At 40.1% G+C, this 14746-nt stretch overlaps 1 protein-coding gene across 1 annotated transcript in view; it reads left to right on the top strand.

The window, feature by feature from the left end:
- Positions 1-511: 511 nt before the first annotated feature.
- Positions 512-14746, top strand: part of LOC131983354 (SH3 and multiple ankyrin repeat domains protein 2-like) — a 270915-nt gene continuing 256680 nt past the window's right edge. Inside the window, exon 1 of the mRNA XM_059348080.1 lies at positions 512-520. The gene's annotated coding sequence lies outside the window, so the exon portion shown is untranslated. The remainder of the gene's footprint in view (positions 521-14746) is intronic.

The following is a 14746-nucleotide window of genomic DNA, read 5'->3' as shown; positions in this document are numbered from 1 at the left end:
TTTCAGGAGGTCTGGGCTCTGGCCTGGGGTGACAGAAATGACAGAGACATCCACAGGCGCACATCCACCTGTCTCATCGGAGGCGCTGCTCGGTGTCCTTATAATAAACGCCCCCCTCTCTCCCCCTCTCTCTCTCCCCCTCCTCCCTCCCTCTCTGTTTCCGTGTCAGGCAGGAGATGTGCTGCTCGGAGCCGCGCTGAGTGTCTGTCGCCTCAGATTGAGTTTCAGCGCGGCAGCAGTCGGGTTTCTCTCCGGGAGATCAGGTTCAGGACGCGCCTGTGTCTGTCCGGCCCCCGGTGCTCTCATCCTGCCCGTCACCGCGCCTCCTCCTCCGGCCACACATCCGCACTTTGACTGGAAGTTTCCCCCCCGGCACAGAGCTGCTCCACCGGCCGCGGTGCGCCGGAGACACAGAGGCATGAAGCGGCGTTAGGGAGCTCCGAGAGGAAGAGGAGAGGAAGAGGAGCAGGGCGAAGGAATAACACAGTCTGACAGAACCGGAACCAGGACGACGTCCAAGGTAAGACGAGACCTTTTGTTACTTTTAACATCAAATCCTGCAGCAGAGCGCGTACTAATACTGCATGGACTTCTTAGTGGGACTTGAAAGTGAGTTTATAGTCCGACTTTAACCACAAATGCTACTCTGATTCCTCTGTGTGGAGTTGTAGTTCTCCCCCCCTGCAGATATAAAACACTTTGTTGCATAAAGATAAACTGACCTCTAATTAAATATCTGCATCACTTTATAATAAGGCACATTTTCTATCAAATAACTGCATCTTAATTAGTGGTTTTCTTTGTTATAAATGAGCTCCAGGTGCTCAAAAATGTATCTGCCGGCCAGGTCATTAACAGAGAAGTCATTAATAAAGTAATTAGTAATGCATAATGAGTCTCACTATACTACGTTCTGGTTCTGGTTCACAGATGTGCAAGAAAAGATGTGAAACAAAAGTTAAATTGACCTTTATTTCACAGCACACATTCTGACTTTTCAAACACAGTTGGCACTAATAACTTTATTAATTGCTGCATTTTATTGAGCTGTTATTGCTTAATATTGGAAAATCGATACATTTGAAAAATAATAAAAAAGGACAGGTGTTGTTAATGTTATTCTTCCCACCTGTGGTGTTCTCCTGCTGCTCAGGTCAAAGTGTCAGCAGAGAGAAACGTCTCTCAATCTGAATAATTTCATAAAGAGAAAGAGGAAAGTTTGGGCAAAGTTGAACCGCAATTTACTCTCATAACAGAAACTTTAATTTGGAAAAGAAACCTGCAGTTCATGTTCTTAAAATACTTTTTTTACTGAACTTTTTTTAGCAACGATATTCAGTCAAGTTTTGTGCTGAAGTAAACATTTTGAGGTACTTTAGTTGAGTATTTTGATCTTCTGCTACTTTTTTCTTTTACTCTGCTACTTTTGGAAGCAAATACAGTATTTTTTCTGATACGTTTTGTTAGATGAAAATAGTTATTTTGCACATTCAGATTCCTAACATAAAAAAGGCTATAATTTAACTAATATATTATGATATATTATTATAGGTTAAGATATTCAGCAGTGTATAAAGAACACAAACGAACTATAATTCAGTGATGTATATGATTTTAGAATACTTTTACTTTCGGTATTTGAGTATATTTTAATGCTAATACTTTGTGCTTTTACTGCAGTATGATTGACCTAACTTGAATATTTTACACTGTAGTATCAATACGTTTACTTATCTGAGTACTTCTTACACTATTGTTTTGTGTGGGTGAAATGATTTCTGACTCCTGGAGGACAGGATGGAGAAAGCTTTGAAACAATCTAATAAACCATCAGTTCTGTGGTTCCAAATATCAATAAAGTCATTAAGGAGGATCAAATGTTTTTTACTTTGTGATGAGCCAACAGCTGCAGGTACATTGACTGATTGTTATTAAATAGATTTTGTTCTAGAAGCTGAAACCATTAGTAGATTTACAAAAAGAGACATCTTAAACATCAGCTGGGACTCTGCTGTGCTGACCAGCATTCTGTGATTTTCTGTCATCTTATAGACTAAAGTATGAGATGATTGAATGAGGAAATGGTTAGTGAAAATAATCATTAATTGCAACCAATTTTCCAGAAGTCAATCAGTTTATTGATGAGCTGCTGCAGGATGAACGCCATCACAGATCCAGCCTGCAGCTCCACAGTTCAATGAGAGGATTATATGTGATCGATGAAGCATTGAATGATTTATTAACCATTAGTACACAACGATCTCCTGAAGGACGCTGCTATCTACCTTTAACATGTCTCTTTATAACACAGTTCTCAGTGACTCACATCATGTCCTCAGATCTGTTTTATTCCTCTGATCCTGATCATGTTTTCTTCAAGGGGACATATGACAGAGATGCGGCTGTATTGGGAAACATTCACTGCAGGGTTTTAGATAGATGTCTATGTTTTTACACTCATTAACTATTAATAAAGTCGCTTTATTAGAATCCTGAAATTCCCAAAAACATGAGGAAAAACTGCAGTTCTGTGTGCTGGTTTGGATCTTGTTTCAGTCTCTAAGCTCATCTCTGGCTCTCTGACAGCAGCGTGGCAGGGTGTTTGGTGTGAAGGTGCAGCAGTGCTGAAGCAGCTGATGTAGTGATGTAGTGACGACATGCAGGGCTCTTTGGAAACATCTGTAGCTGAGGAAGCTGACGTGCTGGTAGCATGCAACACTCGTCAGTCAGAACAGGTCTCGGAGCTCCTCTACCTCCTCCGAACTGAGCCGCTCACTCCTCTTGACTTTAGTTGTCAGGAGGAGTGAGCGGTGGTTTGGTTTTGGTTGGTTTGTCATTTCGTCCAATAAAGAGTTTGAGAGCAGAAGTGTTTATAAAGTTCTCAGCGACACAATTGAAGGCTGGTGAAGCCATCTGACATAGAGAGGGAGATGCATTAATGGTTTAAATAATAGTTTAAATGTCGCGATAACAGGTCCATGCACTTGCACTTAGATGTCCGTGTGATAATCACAGAAATAGTTGTAAAGAATAAATAAACTCAAACCCTGCTCACCATCAAAAAAAACTGTCTGATGGAGCTCCTTGTGTCTTGTCAGTTAGTCAGCGTGTTTGCCCGTTAGCTCACAGGACAATAAGTTCACACACTTAATTCCTGTCTCATAACTATTACAAACTGTTCCTCTGTTGTTGTGCTCTTTATTGAACAAGAGTAGATGGTGCTCTGTTCATGCCCAGTGCATATGCCACAGACTGTATATAAGTAATGGATGTAGTTAGCGTGACGCCCCCTGTTGGTTTGTTGCCGTTTGAAGCATCGAGTTCTGCGTTTGTTGAAACCAGGAGAGACCATATCTGGACTGTGGAGGAGTCAGGACGAGTGTGTCTACAAATAAACTGTTAATGCTAAAACTAAATGTTTGTTACTGAGCGGAGAAAGTGAGCAGTGACTCCTTGGAGTCTTTTAGTCCGACCGAATGCTGAACAAGACATTTTTAAATTAACAAAATGTTGAAATAAACTGTGATGAAGTTAAAACAGGATGAAAGGGTCAAAGTTGTGTTTAGATGTCCATGTTGCCGTGGATACGCATTGTTCTGCTTCCATCCTGATGACAGCCACCTGTCAATCAAATCACACCCTGTATTCATCATCTATTTTCATCTAAATGGGACCATTATTTACACATTAACATCAGATTGTCTTGAAGAAGAATCGAAACTAGCGACTGAGACCAGAATGGTGCCACTAGAAGGTTTTCTGAGGTAATAAATCAGGTGAGAAGTCATCTTAGTTTGTATTGAGATAGATAGGACCGGAGTTCTTTTGCAACCAACGTTGGCACCCCCTGCTGAAATTTTGAAAGATTGCAGGCTAAAAGCACTTCCTGTTTGCTCCACTAGTCAGACCGTGAGGTTGCCGCCTGCCATATAACAATGAACGTTTAGCAAAATTTTGCAAGGAAATCCATTGGAATTGAGATACAGCTCTAGGACAGAAAAACTTAAAGAGAGCGCCCCTTGGGGTGGGGAGATGCAGCGAGCTCACCTGCAGGTGTGTAACGATGTGTCGACAGTGTAATTCCTCTCTCAGCCAGAGGGGGGAGCCAAAAGCTCCACACCGCAGGTTTTAATATTTTCTAAAGCTCATTATAAATGTGCAGCTGCTGCTTTTTTTTCCTCTTAACTGTTCCTTAACATGACTCACCATTGATAGTAATTATTTAATGCTTAATTAATCAAACCGCCTGCCTTGCAGTCTGCGGTCTGAAGAAATGTGGAGCGTTTTTGGGCAGTTAAGCTCTCGTCTCATACTCTGAAATATCTACTAACATGGTTGACTTTTGGACGTTTCTTGCACAAATTCCACACACTGAGTTTTAGGTTATACTGTGTGTGATTTGGAAAACAGCCCCTGAAAACACGCACAGCTTCCTGTTTCTGTTTGCACCATTGTTTCATCAGGTTTGTTTCACCTTGCAGACCCCTCCCTCTCTCTACATTCATTCATAAAAAGGCTTTTTGTTGTGCTGGTTTTTGTGTGAAATGGTGTTCTCATTAGCATGTTGTGTTGGATCATTTCGTCAGACTTCCTGCTCAGGTGTGTTTATAAAATGACTCATTCTGTTTTTTTTTTTAAAGTCTGTGTTGGTGACATAAATGAGTTCTTGCCACATTAAGAGCACAGCACCTGTTCCATTATGGGTCTGACTTGCTGAGTCAGCTGGCTTTGTGTCAGACTGAGAACTTAATTTGGACGCTGAAAGAAACTTTGTCTAGTTCGCACAATGACACATTTTCTGAGGATTTCTCTTCAGTTTCTTTGTGTTGTCAATGTCTCGTCAGTTTTCTGTTAGACTGTCTCGACTCTTCAGACTTCAGCTTCACTTCAACTGATTATTTATAATGACAATGATGAGGCTGATGGATTCCCACGGGCAGCAGCTCATGAATATTTTCATTAGCAGTGGCGCTTTCAATTACTTTGGAAATTAATCAATTAATCTTTTCGTCCCAAAAAAACTGTGAAAAAATGTCCATCATGAGCTCCCAGAATCAAAGATGTGTCTTCAGATGCTTGTTTGAAGCATTTACAATGTTATCAGACAGGCAAATTCTCCTATTTGGGAGCATGGAAGCAGCACATTCTGCATGTTTTATTAATAAGAGTCTGAAATGATGAAGTGATTATCAAGCATTCATCTTCATTTTCAATTGACTGATCAACTGATGAGTTCAGCACCAGAAGTTGATATAAATCTAATCTAAATCTAATCTATCTCTCTTGTCAACGCTCCAATCGTACTCTGGTTTGGTCCCAGATCTTCTGTGAGAAGATCTGGTTTAATCAGGTTACATTCTGGTGCAATTGAACTGCACCATAGACCTCTTCTGTGAGGTCTATGGTGCAGTTCGATTGCATCAGAATGTAACCTGATTAAAGGCAATGAACGAAACTGCTAATTTGCCACTGCAGAATGATCAACATGTTGCTCAGAATAACTGAATATTTCCTTGGTGGTAGATCAGATGGTGGTTGGAGCATCAAGGCTCTGCTTCTGACCGTTTCTCTCCACGTTGACTATAACAAACAATAACTATAGCCACGGTAAGGACACCATGTATTTTGGTCTTTCGGTGAGCCTCAACTAATGGAACTTACTCCAAAAACCTCCTCTTAAAGTCACAGTAATACTGCTCATAACAAAAGGTACAAAAAACCCCTCTTTTTACAAATATTATTCCTACATGAAAATGAATTACATCTAATTATGTTTATCTGACTTTAACACATTTTAACGCAGCATAAAAACACACTGAAATCGTTGTTATTTATTTACTTGTAATTCCATAAATGTAACTTGGCTCCCACATCTGTGTTTACATTTTTCACCGGCAACCTTCCAACCAATAAGAAATAAAAGTGCGAGGAGTTTTCCAGCCCTCCACCTTCGTACACGCCCCTCTGCAAATGTTTTGTTTTATTTGGTCTGCTTAAATTTCTGCACTGAAACCAGAAATATAAAACCAACTAAAAGTAATGGACTTTAAGAAGAAGAAGAAGAAGAAGAAGAAGAAGAAGAAGAAGAAGAAGAAGAAGAAGAAGAAGAAGAAGAAGAAGAAGAAGAAGAAGAAGAAGAAGAAGAAGAAGAAGAAGAAGAAGAAGAAGAAGAAGAAGAAGAAGAAGAAGAAGAAGAAGAAGAAGAAGAAGAAGAAGAAGCTCTTTTTGGAAATGATTCTAGGAAGAAACTCTAACATGTCTTTCTATAAAGAAAATTATCAGAATAGAAAACTGTAATGTGCCATGAAGTGCGATAACTTTGTTTTAAACTCAAATAAAGGCTGAAAGAATACAAAATGTGATGCAGAGAAATGCAGAAGGTGGCACAGAGGTTTCTTCTCTCTGTCAGAAATAGCGTGGACCTGGTGACTGAGGCGTCTGATCAAAGCATATCATTTGAGCCGCAGCCTCCTGTGAGCAGCTGAGGATGGCATTTACTGCTGGCTCATTTACCTAAATGTCAGGTGTAAGCATATAGGTGGGTGGATATCTCGTTTACCTCGAGATGTTTAATTAATGCTTGACGGTTTTACACCTGCACCTGCTGCCTCCTCTCACTCTTACAGTATCATGCATCACGCCACACTTTTCTCTCTCCACCAAAAAGATTTTCCAGGAATATGAATTTGGATGGCAGTGCGTTTCCTCCCCCAGCCTGTGTGTTCACTGGACGCTGCAGAGGTTCATGCTCAGCTGAACCGCTCGGCTCACTGAAGTGGAAACGCTTTTCTGTGCCGCTGACGGGAATCTGAATGAGGTCAGGGGTCGGGGGACTAATTCCTCAGCTGTTTTCTTTTCTTCACTTCCAATTTGTTTCACTTCTCGAAGACACTGGATCTCAGTGTTTGACAGTTTCTGTTTGGACGTTTTGAAGTTTGGGCAGCAACATTTTCCTGCTTGTCACTGTGGTGATCTGTCCGTGATGCAAACTCTTTTCTTACTGTCTACGTCTGGTCGTTGGTCAGTTCAGTTATGCAGTTGGAGACATGACGTCTACAGAAAGTGATATGATGTGTTTTTCTAGATGTGGTTGAAATGAGGAGGTGGTAGAAGAAGTGGAGTAGGATCCATCTGTCATGCAGCAGAATGAATGAAAAGCTTATAGAGACTGAAACATCTTATATACTCGTCGTGGCATGGTGCAAGTTATTCTGGTACGTTGGAGGTTGCTTAACATTGTGCTTACATGGTAAAGTTGTCGACATACATAATACATTGTCAGCCTACAGTCATGGAAAAAATTGTTTTCTTCAATTTCTTATTCATTTTAATGCCTTGTACAACTAAAGGTACATTTAATTGGACAAAATCTAATATCTAATCTAGGCATTTTCTATGTTTTTCTTGATTTTCTTGAAAATCATTATCAAGAAAACCATGGAAAATGTCTAGATAACAGCTCTTAAATTAAACTCTTATGAGCTATTTTTGTTGTTATCATTATATTTGTCCAAACAAATGTACGTTTATTTGTACCAGGCATTAAAATGAACAAGAAATTGAAAAAAAACAAGGGTCTAATTTTTTTTCCATGACTGTAATTGATCAACCTGTCATAGCTGAAATCCCACTCGAGTGGTCAGTCTTGACACAGGTCTTGTCGTATGCTGAGCTTATTAATACATGCTCTGCAGAATTGAATTTCTAAACAGAAAGAAAACCAGTAAATATCATGATGTTGCCTGATATTTAAGGCTTATTTTAATGCCAGGTGATTAATGCAATTGGATGTTGTGATCCCAATACCTCTTTAACAGTTGTATCTTTAAAAAAAATCCGGACTTAAACCCACTAAAAGTGCTGTGGATGCCCAACAATTTGTAGAGATGTTTATTTTAATCCAGTGGATAGCTGAACAAATGTAGGTAATGTGATGGATGTGGAGGCACTTTGAGAACTGATTGTTGAGCTCTGGCTGCTTGTGTTTCTGTGTTTTTTGTTGCACTGTTGGAATTTAGACTCATTAGACTCCTGACCAAACACACACACTCCTGAGTGTTTCACCCCTGGGCCTAAACTGACACAGAGAGGAGAGGAGCAGAGGAAACACTGAAGCTGATAAAAACACATGATTTAAAAACTCATTTTTCATCCCAGGTTGTCAAATAACGCAGCTTTGTATCAATCAGATGCTGGAGGCTCTGCTGCCTCAGTATCAGACAAAGACTGAGGGGCGTGGCAGAGCGGCAGTGTTTGACCACCGGGGAATGAGCTGCACACACTGCACACTGTAATTGGCTGGAGGTTACACACACACACACACACACACACACACACACACACACACACACACACACACACACACAGGGCCCAAAGGCTCTTTGCTGAAGCCCAAAGATGTGCCGACTCTGCAGAAACAGACACAAAAACACACTTCTAGTGGGTCATAAATGATGGTTAAGAGAGATTTATTATTACGAGTCTTTGCATTGTTTGTAAGGAAATTCCTGCATTTTATGTTTGTTTGAGGTTGGGAAAAGATTCAGGCTATTGTTCAATATTTTCAAAAGTCAACGCTGACTGGACGAGATGTGACGTGTTTCTCACCATCTTTCTCTCACCTCAGTAACTTTCCCTTCATTAACACACACACACTCTGATCTCTCTGTCGACATCCTTCGTGCGAGACACAACAACAGGATGTGTCGTCACTCTGACTCAATTCATTCATGAGCTTTGTTAATTTGCTAATTCCCCTATGCTGTCCTTTTGAAATGAAAGCAGATAAGATCATGCCGGGGGGCAGGGAGGCATTCTGGGAAATGTAGGAACCGTCCAATAAAAGTCCGCCTCCACCTTAACCCATAACAAAGATAAATGTTAGAATATCAGACGGGAAAGAAAATGGAAAAGCTGAGTTCTGCCGTCGCCACAGCCACTACAAACTCACCCTTAAACCTCCAGAGAGCTCGGCCCGTTTCCTGCCCTCATTTATCTCTGCGCTGACACGGGGCCCGGGGAGGGGCCACAGGAAGTGTGTGTGAGAGAGAGAGAGAAAGAGAGAGAGAGAGAGTTTTGTTATTAGCACGATCAAAGTCAAACTTAGGGACATGTGAGTCCAATCGCTCCATCAGCCCTGAAGGCTCGAACACAGAGAGAGATGAAGAGGTAAAGATGCTGAAGAACTCTGACGGAGAGCGAGAGAGAGAGAGAGAGAGAGAGAGAGAGAGAGAGAGAGAGAGAGAGAGAGAGAGAGAGAGAAACAGAGGGAGGAGGAGAACAATCTGTTGTGCCTCCAAACTTTCTCATCATCTCTCTGCCACTTCCTTCCGCTCCCTCCTCTCCCTCTCTTCTACTGTACCTCTCCCCTCCTGTCTGTGGTCTCCTGCTGGGACTCTCGTCTGCTGGGAGAGAAGCTGATCTTTAGTGATGGCGGGGAGCCCCCAGCAGGCCCACCGCCGCCTCAGACTGGGATCTGTGAGGTCGGGCGGTGCAGCAGAGGACGGAGGCTGGCTTTAGGAATTGAGCTTCTTACCTGAGGCGGCCTTTACCTGCTGAGTTTTATCTCTCTGAGGGAAATGGAAAATCAGTGTGCAGAGAGCTGAGGATGCAGGAGGCTGGATCAGTCGGGTCATTAAAGAATATGTTTGGAAGTCTGTTTTAAAACGGTTCTTACATGCTGGATGTATGCTGACTTACTGCTCATTGATTCCTTCCCTCTAAAAGCTGAGAAAATCAATATTTGTACATTAACAAGCGCTCGCTTACTGCATGTAAAGTAATAGGGTTGTTAGTGTTAAACCCATAGAAAATGACCGCCTGACTCTGCAGTTAAGAGCATTAGGGACGATTGATTTACTTAAGCATTGCGATTTAAAAAAAAATTCTAATTCAAGTGCTTCATTTTAGTCTTTGTACATCACGATGGACGATGATATCGTCAGCACGATCGTCACCTCAACTGATCAAATCACATGGAAACAAACCCACTACAGGGGCTTTATTAAAAGTTATGAATTAAAGGATTTCTTTTATCTTCTTTTTCTTCACCCAAATTTTGAATTAGTGTGAACCATTTCTCTTTACTTTGGATTCATTCAAACTTGATTTAGGGTGAAAAAGTAATAGCCCTTTGGTTGGACTTCCAAAATCGTCCGTGCACCGTCGATAAATCAGAATTGTTACTTTTAAGCAGCCTGTTCTCCCGTCCAAAAGGTCAATATAGGTTGTGTGTACAGGCAGCGGAAAACAAGCCATATTGGCGTATTTCACCGACAGCTGCAACGTAGTAGCCTTTGGTAGGAGGTTGGGGTGGTGGATGGGTCGATCAAATGGTGGACTTTCACCAGGAGGAGAGCGGAGTTCACATCCCGTATGAAAACAAAAGTAAACTGTTTTTAACTTAAGTAAACTTGAGTTCAAGTTAAGTTGAATGTAACTGCAGTTACACTCTTGCTGCAGTCACGTGACCCTCATAACTACTTCACTTCCGGCATTTACATACATTTATTTACTGTTTAAAGTGTCTTTTTTAACGCCTTACCAGAAGTTTTTTGACCTTAACCTAGGTCAGTGGTTTTATAACATAAATCCACTGAAACTGCAGACATTATTCAACCACGCACCCGCTGTACCGCGAGCCGCAATACGTACATAGTATGTGCCCTTGAAACGCGAGACATCAAATCTGCCGTATGTATTGAAGAACTTGTTGCTTTTAAAGCATGCACAGAACGCCGATGATTGGCTACCTCGGGGCATTTTGGAGTTATTAAACTAACTGGGCTGAGAGAACTCATCACATTATATTGTTCTATAAAGAAGAGTTGTAATCAGACACGACAACACTGAACTCTAATGTTGGTTGACGCTTTATGTAATATACTTTCGTGGCCATAATTTGAATCAAAAATGAGGTCTGATAAAAGGAAATGCATGTCCGCTAAATATTTAAAATTAGTTTTCTTCAGGTCACTCCTCATTGTCATTATTAAATAAAATAAATCTACATTATATGAATTTTTCAAGCTCCCCAGTGAAACATTTGACAGGTTAATGTGATGCAGAACTGTCGCTTTTTACAATCCTACATGTTCACCATGAATATTAATAAAGCTTTTTCATTTTTGATTTGAGAGTTATGCAACGAGTGCGATGTGCAGAGTTGAGCTGTGTGAACTTCTCCTGCACGCTGCAAATACAACTGTTTACTATGACTTATTGATGGAAATCAGACTGTTGCTTTGGTCACTGAGGGCTCATCAGCTGGTGTGTGTGTGTGTGTGTGTGTGTGTGTGTGTGTGTGTGTGTCACTGTGAAGGTCCTGCCTCTAGATGCATCTCCTGCATGCTCCGTTTTCCCCTGAAGCTCCACCAATCACACGGCTCCAGGCTGGCACACAGGACACCAAGGTCACAAAACCGTGAAATCCTAGTTTGATTATAAATACGTCTCCACACAAAACGCTCCGGAGCACAGGATTGGCTATGCCGTCACCATGGATACCCACTATATCATGAGCTCCATTACCGGGAAGCCCATTTGGCGTCCTCCTGCAGAGCTGGTGATTCAGTAGTAAACTGGGCGGCTCCAACATGCTGCTTTTGTCTTTTCTACACTGACTTTGCTTCATCTTTTGTCGCTCACTGCTGCAATGTTTCTGCTGTCACTCAAACAGCTCTGTCATGTTGATTGTGTGTTTTTTTATAGAGAAACAAAGCAGAGATCTGCAAGTAGTGGGCACACTTTCTTTTGTCAAGGCGCTGTGGGTGTCCCTGCTGCTGAGACAGTTACTGTTTCTCTCATTTTTACACACAAAGATCATCAGGAGGAGTTTGACTGTCGACAAATCAGAGTTTAATGTCTTCAGGGCCTGTGGAGCAGCTTTGACACGTCTGAAGGTTATTATGGTTATCTCAGCAGGACGGCCAGCAGGGGGCGACTCTACAAGCTGCAGGAAGAAGTCTGACTGACTGTTGTGTCTGAAAGTCCACACAACGTGATATTTAGTGCCCTAAAACAGGATTAGTATGTATGAAACGAATAATAAATGAATTCCAGACTGTTTCCAGTGAAATATTACAGTTTGCAAACACTGGATAATAAGATACATCATAGACAATGGCATAACTCATTTATTTCACATTATTTTTGTTTAGTTTTTGTTGCCTTTTTCAGTCTGACACTGCTTTTCATTTAATTTCTCAAAGCTTCATCTGTGTGTGTGATTCTGATGTTTTATTTTGGTGAAGTGGCTCTCAGGAAGTGAACTGGTAATTACAGGTCTTTGCGTCCTGTATCACATTGTTTATTTACTCAGAAGGATGTTTTATGATAGTGCACATATTGAGTATGTAGTTTTAAGTCATGAGTAGTTTAGTTTGCGATTTCGGACGTATGAGAAAAGTACTTCTGACTTGATTTGTGACCTCAGTAAACATTCTCATAATGACTTTATGGTCTCAATCGTTAGTTTAAAGTCTTCTTCAACACAGCATGGTGTTCATTTAGTAATTTATGATCCATTTAGAGTCAAACAGACGATAAAGCAGGGGAGGGTTTAGGGCAGAGCTGCCTTGTGATTCACCCATTGTTACTACAGTTTATCAATGTTAATATTAACATTTTGGTCGTCTGAACATACATAAAAAACATATTTTACATATTTTTCAGTGTTTGGTTCATTTGCTGATTATTGGCTCCACCCTCTTCACCAAATATGGTCACTTCTGGCTCCAAGAAACTAAGATGGTGAGTCTGTCTTGAGAGAGACTTTTTTTTTTTTAGAGAGAGAGACCTCCTTTTATTGCCATTCAGCAAATTATACAACGGTGCACTTGAGAAGGAAATTTTGTTGCACTGGCTCACAATTAAGTGGTTGTCTGTGTATAAATGCTAAGTGCTGAATATACTGTATTTATGTTTATAAATATATATATATGTATAAATATTAAGTAAAAAGTGACACTGTGGGATATAAACAATATACATTGTATGTACATGAGTTTGCACATTGCAGAATAGCAGCAGTTAATTTGAATATTGCACTTTAAGCGACATTAGTGAATAGAGACGAGGTATGTACATGAAATATTGCACTCAGTTTAAAAAGAGACTAGAAGGTTTCCTTCACTGCTGCAATTTCGACCCCCAACTTCATGGGATAATGCTAAAACTTGTACAAATCTGATTCCAAAAAAGTCAGCACGCTGTGAATGTTATAAAAAACTGAAGCTTTGCAAATCCTTTGTGATCTACATTCAACTAAATTTAGTACAAAGACAAGATAGTTTATGCTCAGACTGGGAAATTTTTGTTTTTGTAAATGTACACACTTATTCTGAGTTTGATGTATTCCCTTTTTTATTTACATTCTACACAGCGTTCAACCTTTTTTAGAATTGTTGTTGTACGTTACTTTCAATCTTACTTTCTGCAGTTCTGCTTTGACAACTTGTGGAAATAGTTTTAATTTGATTTAATTTATATATTTACGAAAACAAACATGTTCAAGTAATAATATCGTAAAACCAAAACTACATCAAACAACCAAAAAGATCAACAGTCACATCAATATACCAAAAAAATACCAACTGACTGAAGGAGCTGTAACCTGACCTGAAGGTCCCTCTCTTAAAGGTTAAACTCTGTTAATTGGCGTTTTATGCTTATTATAATATTTAGCATATTAGCATATTTTCAGTTGATGAAAAACATTACATAATATAACAGTGTTAGTATATTTATTTTGTCTGACAGTTTTGCTGATTCTGAGAATGACACTGAACTTTGAAAGCTGCGTGTTCATCTCCTCTCCTGAGAGAAAGGCCAGCAGCATTCACACAGTAAACAGGGACTTGTCAGGGCCACTCGAGCCACTCGCCTGTACGACAAACCTGCTCCGTTAATGAGCTCACTACACATCCTTCAGTAGAGAGTCATACAGTAGAATTACTTGTTCTTAAACTGAGAGAAAATAAAGAGCAGAAAGGGGATGAGAGCAGAGGACGGCTCTCTAATAACCAGCCTCTCCGTCACATCTGCATTATTTAAAAGATTTTCACTCTAATTAGTGAAGAATGCTAATGTTGTTTGGCTGTGACTTGTTTGGTGTGGAGCTGCTTTGTTCACAGTGTTTACTGCAAAAATAACCAAAAATAAAGTTCTGTTTACATGAACTTTGGACATACAGTATAATACATATTTTCAAACACATTTAAGTTTTAAACCTGTGTGTGTGTGTGTGTGTGTGTGTGTGTGTGTGTGTGTGTGTGTGTGTGTGTGAAACATCTGCACTGAAGATATAGATATCCAAGAAATCAGTAAGTTATCTATTGAATTTTTCGTCAATAACTTTTCATTTATTTTATTGGTTTTGATGAATCAAACTTGGAACAGATGGACTCACCTGAGAAAACACATGAATCTGTCTGTCATTTCATATTTTCACATCAGGATGTCTTGTCATACTTGAATTTCTGATTGATTCTGCAGGAAAAACTGGCACAACACTGAGGTCATAAAATATGAGATTCTCACTAAAAGATAATTATAAAAAAGCTGTCGCATAACAGCAACATATTTTCTTCTCATGTCTCGTAGTGGAAAAAAAGCTGAATGAGTGCTGTAAATATAAATTATAATTAAAACAAAAATTTTCTTGAGTTCAAAAGCCTTTGAGAAGTCACACATTAAAAGCTGAAGCCGGTAATTTGTATGTGTTTGTCCTATTTGATGAACTTGTACC

This window comes from Centropristis striata, chromosome 2 (assembly GCF_030273125.1).
Source record: "Centropristis striata isolate RG_2023a ecotype Rhode Island chromosome 2, C.striata_1.0, whole genome shotgun sequence".
In the NCBI taxonomy this organism is placed as follows: Eukaryota; Metazoa; Chordata; class Actinopteri; order Perciformes; family Serranidae; genus Centropristis; species Centropristis striata.
Note: the sequence above shows the minus strand (reverse complement) of the source record. Positions and strands in the feature narration are given on the sequence as shown.